This window comes from Dromiciops gliroides, chromosome 5, assembly GCF_019393635.1.
Source record: "Dromiciops gliroides isolate mDroGli1 chromosome 5, mDroGli1.pri, whole genome shotgun sequence".
NCBI lineage: Eukaryota > Metazoa > Chordata > Mammalia > Microbiotheria > Microbiotheriidae > Dromiciops > Dromiciops gliroides.
In genome coordinates this window covers 190699803-190714408 of record NC_057865.1, presented here as the reverse complement: position 1 = coordinate 190714408, position 14606 = coordinate 190699803, and the positions used below count along the sequence as shown (strand labels likewise).

The following is a 14606-nucleotide window of genomic DNA, read 5'->3' as shown; positions in this document are numbered from 1 at the left end:
TTTCTTGAGTTTTTTGGCACATCTGTCTTTCAGTCTGTAAAAAAAAAGGGGGGGGCAGGGAGTCATCTTAACTTGGCTGCTTTTGGAAATTTGGCAAGGACGGCCACTGTGCATCTATCAATAGGCCATTGTGCCTGTGGACAGAGGGCCCCACTCTCTGAATGTGCTTAATGCTGCCACTGCCCCTCCAACAGCTATGTCCTGGTAATGCAATGGCTTCATGACAGACCCAAGCTTCTCTCTGCTCTTGCTTAATAAGATGCCGTGCGGCTGCAGGGGCTTTTGGCGAAGGCCTCTCTAGGACTCTGCCCAAGCCTCCTCTTGGCCTGCTGCTACTGCTGCCTCTGCTTCTGGTGTTGGGTCTGCTCTCAGCTTGTGCCTTCCCTGCTGTACTGATGTGTGTGTGTGTTCGTGTATTCCTGTATGGCACATGTATACTGTGACATTTTCACTGAGTGCAGGAAAAAACTTGATAGGGACTCTGGCTCTCACCCACCAATTTGCAAAGCCTATCTATCATCAAATTTCTGCATGAGGCTTCAGTATTATATATCAATTTGACCAAAATATTTAGTAATTATCTATGTCCAAGGAATCATGGCTGGGTGGTAGAGTGGGTCAGAGAGGTGGATTGGCATCAGGAAGGCCCAAGTTGAATCCTGCCTCATTCACTGAATTACTGTGTGTCAGTTACTAACCTCTCTGTCTTAGTTTCCTCATCTGTAAAATGGGAAATAACACTAGTACCAGCCTCATAGGGTTGTTGTGAGGATCAAGTGAGGTAACACTGTACAATCATTTCAGGTCTCTGTCATGTCCAACTCTTTGTTGACCCATTTGGGGTTTTCCTGGCAAAGATACGGGAGTGGTTTGCTCTTTCCTTCTCCAGTTCATTTGACAGATGAGAATGTAGGTGGGGCTTCTTGTTCAAATGCTGCTAGGACTGGGCTTGATATCCATTTTGACCTTATCTTGTGTTTTTTTTTTATTTTGCCGGGCCAATAGGGTTAAATGACTTGCCCAGGGTCACACAGCTAGTAAGTGTCAAGTGTCTGAGGCTGGATTTGAACTCTGGTCTTCCTGAATCCAGTCAGGTGTTTTATCCACTGCACCACCTAGCTGCCCCCTTGACCTTATCTTGGTAAATGTTGTCAGTTATTGGTCCTTGCCCAATTTCTGCCATACTGTAAAAACAAATTTTAAAAAACTCAAACAATGAATTCCCAAAATCTTGTCTTTATATTTGTCAAATACAAGGTTATTATATTTATTTGATACCATAAATGTATGTCTACATTGTTTCCATGCATCTACTTTTCAATTTCTTAGCTTTCATGTAATGCTGGAAGTTCTACTGGAGTTGAAGATCACCCTCCATTTTCCTCAAATGACTCAAGGAAAGGGTCAGGGCTTTCTAGATCCCTTACTTTGGGAAAGAGGCAAAAGAGAATATGACCTTCATGGGTAAACCTTCCCTTTGTTCTGAAATAGTGTCAAACTATGGGAAAATTGAACCCGAGAGTAAAGCTGGGCAAGAAGCTAATAAAGTTACACTTGTCTGAACTACAAATAGAAGGTCATCACTCATTAAATTTAGAAAAGAGAGCAAAGGCTTCAAAGCTGTTGGGGAGGGGGGGGAGCTCTGATTAGGTCAAATGTCAGAGACAGGATGGGTGGGAAGCTTGCCTAGGCTGCCTCCAAACATCAGAACCCATGGAGTTCTTTCTCTCTCCATCCACTTTAACAGTCTTGGTTTTTTTAATGCAACATAGTTTCCTGATTTTTCTCCACCTCCCTTCATTAAACTCTCTTTTTTAAAATGAAAATTCAAGCAAAACCAATACAGTGACTACATTTGTCATCACATGCAATATTCCCACACTCCCTGTGTCCAGAGAGGAATTCCATACCTTTCTATGGAGAGAAGGAGGCATGTTTCATCATCTGTTTTCCTGGACCAAAACTGGTCTTACCAATTTTTAGTGTCGTTATTGTAATGAACTATAACGATATTCTCCTAGTTCCGATTTCTTTGCTCTGCAACAGTTCGTGAGACTCTTTCCACGTTATCTCTGAACCTTCATTTCTTGTGGTTCAATAGTAATTAATTACATTAATAAACCATAATTTAGGCACTAGGTGGCACAGTGGATAAAGCATCATCCCTGGATTCAGGAGGACCTGAGTTCAAATCTAGCCTCAGACACTTGACACTAGCTGTGTGACCCTGGGCAAGTCACTTAACCATCATTGCCCTCCCCCCCAAAAGAACAAATGTTAATTCTAAATCTTGTAAAAATGAATGTTGAAAACAAAAAAAAAAACCCCATAATTTATCCAGCTATTTATCAATTGATGATTACCTGTGCTTCTTGTCTTTATCTACCAGAGAGATTACAATGGAAAGTTTGGCATATTTTATTTCTGTCTTTTACCCCTTTGGGGTATGGGGGGGGGTGCAGGAGCCAGTAGCCTTATTGTTGGGCCAAATGGTATGAGCAATTTGTTGACATCCCCCCCCCCATTATCTTAAATTTCCAGAATGGCAAGAGTAATTTACACTCTCTTCCTTCTATGCAACTGTAGGATAGAAGGGGGAAAGGGAGAAAATTTCTGAGGGTTATACTTGTATTGCATAGTGGAGAAGTTACAGGATACAAGACAGAGTGGGGGGTGGGGAGAGAACCACCCTGAGGAAGATGCTTCTTGAGATAAGGGGGGAGGGTGGATAATAAGTGTAGGTGTCCTTCAGAGTGCTTTCTTGAGCCCTCTCCTTTCCCCCCTCTATACTACTTCATTTAGTGATCTCATCAGCTCCCACAAATTTAAGCTATCTCTATGCTGATGACTGGTAGCTAGGTGTACAGTGGATAGAAATATTGGGCTCATCTTCCTGAGTTCAAATCCATCCTCAGACACTTACAAGCTGTGACTCTGGGCAAGTCACTACTGAACCCTGTTTGCCTCAATTTCTTCATCTGTAAAATGAACTAGAGAAGGAAATGGCAAACCACTCCAGTATCTTTGCCAAGAAACGCCCCCAAAAGGGGTCAACGAAGAGCCAGACACAACTGGAATGACAACAAAATGTTGATGATTCTCAAATCTACTTTTCCTGCCCCAGTCTCTCTGCTGACCCCCAATCTCACATCTCCATCTGCTTTCAGATACCTTAAACTGGATGGCCAGTAGGCATCATAAACTCAGTATGTTCAGAGTAGAAATCATTATCTTTCTCTTCCATAATCCTCCCTGCCTCCAACCTTCCCCGATACTACACAGGGCAACACTACCCTCCCAGTCCCTCAGCCTTACAACCTAGGAGTCAGTCATCCTGAATTCCTCACTATATTTCAACCCTCCCACATGCATGCTGTTGCCAAAGCCTCCTGGTTTCAGCGTTGCAATATCTCTTGAATATGTCCCCTTCTCTCCTCTGACACAGCCACCATTGTAATGCAGGCCCTCAGCACCTCTTGCCTGCCGGTAGATCTGTCTGCCTCAAGTCTCTCTTTACTCTAAACCACCCTCCATTCAATAATTAAAGTGATTTTACTAAAATGCAGGCCCAGTCATATCACCCCCCTTCCTCATTAAACTCCAGTGGCTTCTTACTGCCTCTAGGATCAAATACAAAAATGCTTGTTGGTCATTCAGTCTCCTTTCTTTCTAGTCTCCTCCTAATTTTCCTCCCTGACACCCTCTTCAGTCAAGTGATGCTGGTCTCCAGGATGTTCCACCAATAAGACACTTCATCTCTTGGCTCTGGGCCTTTTTTTTCTGGTTGTCCCTCCTCTTTTCCAATTAATGACCTTCCTGACTTCCTTTAAAAAGTCTCACCTTGGGGCAGCTAGGTGGCACAGTGGATAGAGCACTGGACCTGAGTCAGGAGGACCGGAGTTCAAAGCCAGCCTCAGACACTTGACACTTACTAGGCTGTGTGACCCTGGGGGCAAGTCACTTAACCCCAATTGCCTCACTAAAAAACAAAAACGAAAACAAAAAAAAAGGACTCACCTTCTACAGGAAGCCTTCCTTAACCTCTCTCTTAATTCCAGTGCTTTCCATCTCCTAGTTATTTTCTATTTATCTTGTATAGAGCCTGCTTTGCATAAATTCTTTGCATGTTGTCTCTCCCATTAGACTATAAGCTTTTTGAGAGCAGGGATTGTCTTTTGCTTCTTTTGGAATTCCTAGTGCATAGTACGATTGGCAGGTTTTTTGATTGTTGTTGCTCAGTTGTTTCAGTTGTATCTGACTCTTCATGACCCCATTTAGGGTTTTCTTGGCAAAGATACTGGAGTGGTTTGTCATTTCTGTCCCCAGTTAATTTTATAGATGAGGAAACTGATGCAAATAGGGTTAGAGGTGACTTGTCCAGGATCACATAGTAAGTATCTGAGGTCAGATTTTGAACTCAAGTCTTCCTGACTCCAGGCCTGGGGCTCTATTCACTGTACCATCTAGCTCCCCTGCTGGCACATAAAAGGTGTTTAATAAATGTTTACTGATTGACTGATAATCACTAGAATGGTAGGAGAGGGCTGAGTTCAGAACTTGGGAAAGGGCAACTTATAAGTCAATAAATCTAGAGGAAGAAAACAAAAACTTCTGGAAATACCTGTTATCAAATTATCACAACTGGTACAGAGATGAGTAGGCCTTCTATAGCTGTAGGTTGTCACCAGACAGAAAACAAAAGTGATTTTTCTGAAAGAATGAAGTATATAAGTTGCCTGTCATCAAATCTCAAATATTACAAACCTCAACTTGGGAAAAGAAGCTATATTTGACTTTTAGACTCCTTCTTGATCAGAAGTGAAACTCAGTGTGGGCAGGGGTTTATCTTTGTGGTTGACCATGAGAGAAAGCTTATAAGAGTGCATGTTCTATTTTCAAAGATGGCATCGCTGACAGTGGTGACCGTATGTGGCTATCAAGATTGATGAATGACTAGACACCCTGTGTTGTGCACCTGGAAGGTTGTTATAGATTTAAGGTAACACTGTTCCCTGCAGTGTCTGTTCCTATTGTCAGCCAAAGGCAATAGACTTGTCAATACTGGTACTAACTGGAGCAAAGGGTGGAAGATGGAAAAGAGGAGCCCAGCAAAGGGATAAATTATGGAGGAGGAAAAAAAATTCTAACTTTACCTTTCTTTCCCTCTCCTAGCCCCTTTCTCCCCAACTCATCATAGCTCTACAACTAGCTAGCAAAGTTTGTTGTACCACTTGTGATCAGAGAGGTAGTTGGCTTGGGATTCAGATGAGTTGGGTTCAAGTCCTTGCTAATCCTTTCTGTGTCCTTGGGTAAGTCAGGAATATAACTCCATTGGGCCCTAACTTCTTCATTTGTAAAAACCGGTTTAAATGAGATGATCTCTAACATTTTTTTTTTACTCTCCAGATTTTAAGACCCTAATATACTAGATTTTTCCAGTTATTTTTCATTTGACTGCCAGACTAAACCATGTGATGATTTGCCAGGCTTGAGTTCACTGGAAGAAGGCCCTTGTAGATCCAGGATCATTAAAAGTGGCCACACCATTTGCATATGAACTGAAGTCAAATGGAACTCACCAGTTTTTTTTTTTTAAAGAATGGAAAAATTCCCATTCAATTTACCCTCCCCAGAGTAGTTCCTGAATTTTTTGGGGGGGGGGGGAGGGAGAAAGGACAGAGATGTCTTTTTTTCACTGGTTTCAGGCGTCCTGTCCTCTCCCTTTCTAACCAGCAAGAGCTTCAGTGATAACAACCTCATCCGCCCATTTTGTACAGATGCCAGAGGCGGGAAGCCATTTCAGTACAATGCTCCCTCTTCAGAGCCGGTTTTCTTGGCCCAAATGCCCACATCAAGAATTAAAGCTTCTTGGAAACCTGGAAAAATGGTGAAGGGGCATCAGGCTCATTTCTATCTTCCCGAATCCCTCCTATACATGCTGGCACTGGAAAGTTGTTCTTTTTAAAAAGGCGGGGCACTGCCCCACAGCCTCACAAGTCCTAACACATGATTCAGTAATTACAGACACAGCAAAGGTATAGGGTGGCCTGGCACTGAGGAAGGAGGGAAGAGGAAGGGAAGGGAGACAGAACAAAGGTTGGATGGGCCTTCATGGAAAGAGTTGTGTTTATGGTTTGAACTTTCACAATTCCACAAGGAACTGTTCCCATCCTATTACAGGCTCCGACTGCTCCTCTTACTTCTACACTTTTTAAAAAGTGAAGTTAAGTTTTTAAAAACATAAGAGGCTTCTGTGTGTGGGTAGGGAAAAGGAATATCCAAACAGAATAGCTCTAAACTCAGAGCCAGCAAGCAGAGCCTACCCTTGCCTTTGTACCACCCCCCTCCACGTGCCATCCCTCCTCCCCCCAGCAGCCTGGCAGAGAAAAGTCTGAAGCATTGGTCGAGGCTCATTATTGAGCACACAGTTCAGAATTACATTCCACAGGTGAAACCAAAGAAAACCTTGAATTTAGAGCTGGAAGAAGGCCCCCTTATTTTAAAAGGAACTAAAGCCCAGAGTACTGAAGTGATGTGGCTAGTACCCAATAGTCCCGTGTGGGGCTAGATCTTTGAACCTCTAAACCAGTGCTTTTCCCACCAATTCATATAAAACTAAAACCAAGACCTGTGGAAACTGGCATAATCTTCGTCATCTTCTCAGCTTTCCAATAAGCTGTTACCTTATTTATTGAACAATTTGTGCTTAATTCTACCTTTAGGTTTCTGCTGCAAGCTGCAGAGGAGTTGGATCAGTCCCTGCCACAAGAGAACAGTGAGGTGGGAGCTCCACAGAGCCTAGCTCTGCAAGGGACCCTGGAGGTCACTTAGTCCAAACCCCTCATTCTTATTTTTTTTTTTAAATTTTAATAAGTATTTTTTTTTTCCTGCTACTTGTAAAGATAGTTCTCAACTTTTGTTTATACAAGCTTTCAATTTCAGATTTTTCTCCCTCCCTCCCCAGACAGCAAGCAATCTAATATAGGTCATATACACACACACCACACTCACACACACACACACACACACACACACACTAACATTAACATATTTCTGAATAGTCATGTTATAAGAGAAAAATATGAGCAATGACAAAAAACCTCAAATAGAAAAACAACAGCACCAAAAACAAAAGAAATAGTATGGTTCATTCAGCATATACTCCACAGTTCTTTGTTTTCCCCCCTGGATTTGGAGATCCTCTTCTATCATGAGGTTCCCTGGAACTCTTCTGTACCATTGCACTGGTGAGAAGAATATAGTCCATCACAGTAGATCAACACACAATGTTGATGATACTGTGTACAATGTTCTTCTGGTTCTGCTCATCTCACTCATCATTAGCCCATGCAAGATCCTCCAGGTTTCTCTGAACTCCTCCTGCTCATCGTTTCTTACAGCACAATAGTATTCCATTACATTCATATACCACAACTTGTCCAGTCATTCCCCAATTGATGGACATCCCCTCAATTTCCAATTCCTTGCCACCACAAAAAGAGCAGCTATAAATATTTTTTGTACATGTGGGTCCCTCTCCCCTTTTCATGATCTCTTTGGGAAAAAGACCCAGAAGTGGTATTGCTGGGTCAAAGGGTATGCACAGCTTTATAGCCCTTTGGGCATAATTCCAAATTGTTCTCCAGAATGGTTGGATCAGTTCATAGCTCTACCAACAATGCATTAGTGTTCCAATTTTCCCACAGCTTCTCCAACATTTATTATTTTCCTTTTGTGTAATTTTAGCCAAATCTGATAGGTGTCAGGTGGTACCTCAGAGTTGTTTTAATTTGCATCTCTCTAATCATGTAGAGATTTGCAGCATTTTTTCATATGGGAATAGATAGGCTTTGCAAACCCCCATATCTTATAAAGGGGAGAACAGAGGCCCAGAGAAGCTCAATGACTTATATGTGGTCACATATCTGGTGCCAGTTATGAGAACCCTGATACCAGGCAGTAAGCATATATTGAGTCCTTGATCTGTGCATGGTGTCGAGCTCTTCCATCAATTACACAGGACTTCCTGGTAAAGGATGATTATTTGGCCATTTTCTCCCTCCTCCCTCTTCCCAAGGTCTCATTCAGAGTAGTATCATGGATAAGGTACTTGAGAAAGTGGAGAAGAACAAAGTAGGTAGGAGAGGCCGATTCTTCTCAAGTAGAAATACTAGGAACTAGGGATCCTTCTCATCCCCATTAAATAGACACAAAGAAGGTCAAATAGCACACATGGGTGAAGATGGTACATATTCCATAAGAAGGCAATACCATAGCTCATATTTTGTCCCACTTTGAGTGGCCAACACTTATTTTGGAAATGGTGGCTAGGAGGGGAGAGTCTGAAGGAAAAGGAAAACTATCATAAAACTGGGTGGTTTGAACAATTCAGATTGTTGGTGTGGTTTGTTGGCTTTCTAAAATGCCTACTCCACCCCGGAGCATCAGACTAGATTAGATGTCAGAAGCCAAGGATAAATTGTGGTTGGGAATCCTTTAGCTCCAAACTGACCAATTCAAAACAATCACAGTTATTAAGTACCTACTATATGCAAGACAAAAACTCAAAAAGTAGTTTTTGAAGAGCTTTCTAGTCTGCTCAGCAATATAGGAAGCATTTTTGACACAGAATTGTTTTATGATAATCGAGCATAGGATAGGTTTAAGTGGGAAATAAAAGGAAGCCTGGCAGACAGAGCTAGCCTCAGAGCTTGAAAACACCTGGTCTTGGGCAGGCTAAGTGGTGCAGTGGATAAAGCACTGGCCGTGGATTCAGGAGGACCTGAGTTCAAATCCAGCCTCAGACACTTGACACTAGCTGTGTGGATCCTGGGCAAGTTACTTAAAAAGAAAAAGAAAACACCTGGTCTGAGTCTCACTTTGAATACATGCCAGCTATATGAACCTGGAAAGTCATTTAATCTCTCAGGGTCCCAGGCAAGATTATAAATTGCAGTGGCTACCAATTTAAAATGGGAGAGTTTCCACACTGGGATTTTCCAATGCAATGAAGACACAGGTTGGAAGCAAATTTTAAAAAAAAGGATAAAATAGGGGTGAAGTGGTTTTAGTTCATCTTGCTCTTTTCCCAAATCCCCAACATAACTCTTTTATTCCTACATCCTCACCAAAATAATACATGTATGCCTAAATTCTTGGTCCAGAGCTAGGCAGTGAAGTGAGAACATATTTCAAGAAGCTGTTATGGTTCCTGGCCCCCTTCCTTTCCCAATACTCCTTCTCTCTTTTACCTCCACAAAGCTATGGTTATGCTGATTTTAAAAACTTCTTCAGATCTGCAACTCTCAGAAAACGCGGGGGATAATGCCATCATGGACTAGAAATGCTAGATGAGAAAAACTTGATTTGAGACCTGGTTCTGCCACTACCTCCTAACCCGGACAAGTCAGTTTCCTTCATCTGTGAATAAGGATACTACTCACCACCTGCCTAACAGGGGTGTTGTGGGATCAAATGATATAATGAATGTAAAGATATCTGTATCTGTAAAACATTACATATTTAATATATACATATATATTTTACATTCAATACAAGTACCCTACTAATATTCAGTAGTTTTGGAGGACTGACACAAATACTGCTCCCCTCCCTCCGCACCCCCAAGCCACATTTACCTGTCCTGCTTATTGAGTAAAAAATATAGCTGAACCTCACAGTCAAAAAGACATGACTACTCATTAGTGGCAGAGCTCAGATTAAAAATTTCTTTACATTCCTGGAAACATAATTTATTGTCAGGACTTGGTTACCTCACTCTTTACAAAATGTCATCACTTTCTCTCACCCTCAGTAACTGAGTTAGGGTTTGGCCTAATCCTGGAGGTACCTTCCTAGGAAGAACATAAGAGCCAGCAGCAAGCAGAATGAGGCAATACAGGGCTCCCAACACTCCCAGCAGTGGCCCTTCACTGAAGAGGAAGAAGCACAAGGGGCCCCCTCCAGTCTACATATCAGTTCCTGAGATGGTTTACAGATTACTAGAGTGTGGTGTGGAGGAGATATAACCTTTAGTAAGAGAGAAGGGAAAAACTTCAAGTCATATTGCTTCCCTCTGAAGGCTGAGTGGGGGTGGAGTCAGATTGACTCTTTCCAAGATTCTGTCCTCATAATGTTCCATACCAGGAGTTCCTCCACCTCTGAGTATTAATAATGGAGGAAGATAAGCAGTATGACAGGTGGCAGGATATGGGAAAGAACCGCTCAGGTCTTATGAGACCCTACCCTCTATCCCTCCCATCCATGCCTCCCCTTAGCCTTGGGCTAAAACAGATGGGCAGTAATCCCACCAATCTGAAAGAGTGGATTTGGAATCAGAGGATTCGGGTTGAAATCTTGAGTATCATTTACTGTAATCTTGGGGCATTTTTTTTTTTGCGGGGCAATTGGGGTTAAGTGACTTGCCCAGGGTCACACAGCTAGTAAGTGTTAAGTGTCTGAGGCCAGATCCAAACTCAGGTCCTCCTGAATCCAGGGCCAGTGCTCTATCCACTGCCACCAGGTGCCCCGGCATTTTTTTTTTTTTAACCTTTTTGGGTCTCTGATTTCTCATCTCTAAAATGCAGGGCTAGATTAGATGATCGCTAAGATTCTGACAGTCTATGATCTGCAGGATGAAAATAGGGATTTCCTAGTATCAACAAGGTAGCAAACAGAGTTTTCCTCCCAAACTATCTCAAATTCCTAATTCCAGTGGATAGAGGTGGAATACTCCAGTACTCTCCATTCCTCCCTTTCCCCCTCAGCCAGGACAATAGCTTTCAGCTACATTTTTTATCTAATAAGGGACTGAATTTTTCCCCAAGTCTTTCTGAAATAGTATTGTTCACCTGTGAAGAAGTCCTTAGTTCTGCCCCAGCTTAAATGGGGCTGGGAAGATCAGAATGGGGCCAGGTACTGTTCTTTCCCAAAGCTCAGTCTCTTACTCTGAAAAGGTGGGGAGGGGGCAACTAGGTGGTGCACCAGCCCCGCAGTCAGGAGGACTTGGTTCAAATTTGACCTCAGACGCTTGATACCGATGCGTACTAACTGTGTGACCCTGGGCAAGTCACTTCCTTGCAAAAAAAAAGAAAAAAAAAGAAAAAGGTGGGGCCACAGAGATGGGGAGGCCGCTAGTCCTCGGTTCAGCTCTAGTAGGTGGTAGCTGTTTCACGGGTCTGGGTACATGGGCTGCAGATCCTTAGTGCCACCTAGGCCTGGGGAAGAGGTGAGGTGTTTTTCTCCTCAGGCATGAGGGCACCTGACCCCTCATAGCCACGCATGCACCTAGCCATGAGAATCCCAGTACTCAATTGGGAAACCGCGACTGATAGAGATCTCACAGTTCCTCCTCCCCTTGCCTCCAGCAGTTTTCTAGTTAAGATACTTATCAACCTAAAGAAGGAAAAGAAAAAGAAAAAGCAAGACAGGGCTAGACTTTCGGGTAGGATTGACAAACTGTAGACTTTCTCACGGATGCTAGAGTCAAAGCCCCGGTAAAGGTGAGGGGTAGGACCCGGAGGGACAAGGATTCTTCACGTGGACTATGGGGGCCTGGTAAAGGGGACGAGCGCTACACTTTTAAATCAGGCAGGACAATGGGGTGTAGTGTCCCCATCTCTTTCCTAATCCTCAGTGAGTGGGAAAAGTGAAAAAACATTTCTTAGCAGCTTCACTTCTTTTCCATGAACTCTCCTTCAGGTCGCCCACCTCAGACAGCAACTCCACCCTTAAGTACAAGCCTCTAGACCTACACCACACAAAAAAGCCCAATAACCTTCTTCAGGGCTAGAAGATTTGGGACGGGGTGGGGACTAGTGGGGCCCGGGAGGAGACTCCAGGGTGGAGGAAAAGCAAGCCCAGCCGGTCCTTACCCAAGGGGCACAAGAGGAGGGGAAAGATGTCCCGGATCGCAGACTCCTATACCCATATCCAATAAGATATTCAACCGGACTGTAAACATCTCGTTCGTCCCATGCCCTGACCTGTGCCCTAGAGGAATCCTCGGTGACCCTTGCCTCCACCTCCCACCCAGTTTCCTTAGCCCACGGTGGAAACTCCTCCTCCCACTCCCTTCTGGTCTGTACTGGCTCGTCCCGGACCCGTGCAGTTGCACGCCACCCGGAGAGATGCCAGCTGGCGACAAGGACAGACACCTTTTCCCGAGTTCAACCAGCCTTCCCCATCCCGTCCCTGCCATCTTCCTGGCATCCGAGCCCGCACCAAGCAGCCCTGGCTGCCAGCCCCCTCTGCTCCACCCAGGATGAGGGAGCAGGTAAAGAGCGGGGTTTGGGAGTGGGGGAGAGGGTGCAGGATTCAGGGGGTGGGAGGCGTTTGCCTCTGTTTCACTCACCCAAAAGATGAAGTTAAATCCAAACAGCAGATATTAATGCACTTGGTACCTCCTTTGACCGGCATGGTGGAGACTAGGCTGGACTGGGTTTGGGTTCTCAGTGAGGAAAGCCGGGCGCACACAGGACCAGACTGGACCCAAAAGTAACTAAACTAAGGTAGGAGCTGGTAGTGGGTGGCCTTAGGCTGAACTTTTAAAAGTGCCACTCCTTAAGGCGCTTCGCCTGGTCCTGTGCGGCATGTGCGAAGAAATTCCGCGCCCCCGCCCCCGCAGACCCCTCCCCCTTTTGCCAGCACCTGCCCCGGCCTCCCCCCTCCTGACCCGCCCCACCCAAGTTCTGGGGGTGGTGTCCCGCTAGGAGGTGGCTTCTACTGACACCGCCACTGCCTAGGTGCAGCTGCATGTCCAGGAGACCCTTCCCGCTATCCTCAGAAAGCGGACGGCGAACTGACACCTTCTATCCTGCCTCAGCCTGTACAGAGGTCTTTGCGGACGGCCCCATCGACCGCCTCCCACCTTTTCGGGGATGCTATGGGCGTGGCCCGCTGAATACTCCCCTTATTCACCCTCGGGACTCGCCCACTAAGTTCGTCTCTCACTTAGAGTATTTGGAGACCCGGCCTTCCTTCCTCCACCTTTCAGATTTAGGTCTGGAGGGGAACCGAGAAGTCTCGGATCCACGTCTTAATTGCCCCATTTACAGCTGAGGAAATTGAAGCCCTAAGAAAAGAAGTGACATAAGAAAGGAAGAAGGGGAGTGACTTACTCAAGATAGCTGAGAGACCAACTCTTTCCAGTTTTCCTTCATCCCTAGTTAGAAGCTGCATTTTAAGAGAAATTTTCTACTCATCTCATTCCTCATACTTTGTATCCAATCAAGTAAGCCATTCATTTAGCAAAGTAACCAAGGTTGTCAGAGGAGGAGAACTTAAAATGAACCATTCTCCTTTTGCAGTGGTAGGAGAATATGGCTATGGAATAGTGCATATACTGTTAGTCAGTGATATGTTGGTTGGTTTTATTGAACTGCTTTTTTTCCTTAAATATTTTTTGTTACAAGGGATTGGAGACACTGTCTGTCATAATTGCAACCAGAAGTTTAACCAGTATGAATTAATTGCTACTACAAGGAGACAGAGTCCAGAAAGCCCAGGAGTCCAGAATAAAACAACTGACTTGCTTGCCCAGCCTGAGAGAGATACGGCTGCCAAAAGCAACATAGGGTTAAAATAGAAACCCGTTTTAAAAAGGGATGATTTCGGGGACAGCTAGGTGGTGCAGTGAATAGAGTATGGGCCCTGGATTCAGGAGGACCTGAGTTCAAATGTGGCCTCAGACACTTAACACTTACTAGCTGTGTGACCCTGGGCAAGTCACTTAACCCTCATTGCCCCGCAAAAAAAAGGGGGGGGATGATTGAAGGTTATGAGCACTATTGTCTCATAAAGCAGAAAGGAACAGTGGAGGGTAAAAGCAGTTTAAATGAAGCTTGGCTTAGATATTATTATTATTATTATTAGATATTCAATCTAAGCAAAGTCAACCCAAGGATATTCGAGGATAAAAATGGAAGGACTGCTAACAGAAGAAAAATGGAAAAGATTGACAAAACATTGAAGCAAACTTTTCCTAATTAAGGATTGTAGCAGTCCCATGCCTAACCTTAACCTCACAGTCCCAGATGTGCTTATAGAGGAAATAGAAATGACACTAAGGAGAACAAAGGAAAGAAGTTTCATTCAACTTAGGTATTTGGAGAAGAGATTCAAACTGGAAGGGATACAACTGGAAGGATGTTGAGAAAGCAATATAGATAAAAAGGATCTGAAAGAGAAGATATCAAAGGCACAGAAAAAAATCTTGGAATTTATCAATACCCCCCAAAAGGTGAGAAAATATGAATAACTCTTGATCTATATGTCTTCTTTCCCATGTCTATAAAAATCTGTAAAAGTCCTCTATGGGGCAGCTAGGTGTCGCAGTGGATAAAGCACTGGCCTTGGATTCAGGAGGACCTGAGTTCAAATCCAGCCTCAGACACTCGACACTAGCTGTGACCCTGGGCAAGTCACTTGACCCTTATTGTCTCACACACACAAAAAATACCCAACACAAAAAAAGTCCTCTAAACATGAATTGAAGGAATCTTCTATGAGAGTTTTAGTAGAGAAAGAACAGGGATTCTAGAAATAATATTCAACAATAAACCAAATCTTTACCACTTCATATTAAACCGAAAGATGTACGAATTTAA

General features: G+C 43.9%; 1 protein-coding gene across 1 annotated transcript in view; it reads right to left on the bottom strand.

Moving 5' to 3' along the window:
• The window catches only part of CD9 (CD9 molecule), a 58980-nt gene extending 46400 nt beyond the window's left edge, over window positions 1-12580 (bottom strand). Inside the window, exon 1 of the mRNA XM_043967202.1 lies at window positions 12353-12580. The gene's annotated coding sequence lies outside the window, so the exon portion shown is untranslated. The remainder of the gene's footprint in view (window positions 1-12352) is intronic.
• Between the last annotated feature and the right edge of the window lie 2026 nt (window positions 12581-14606).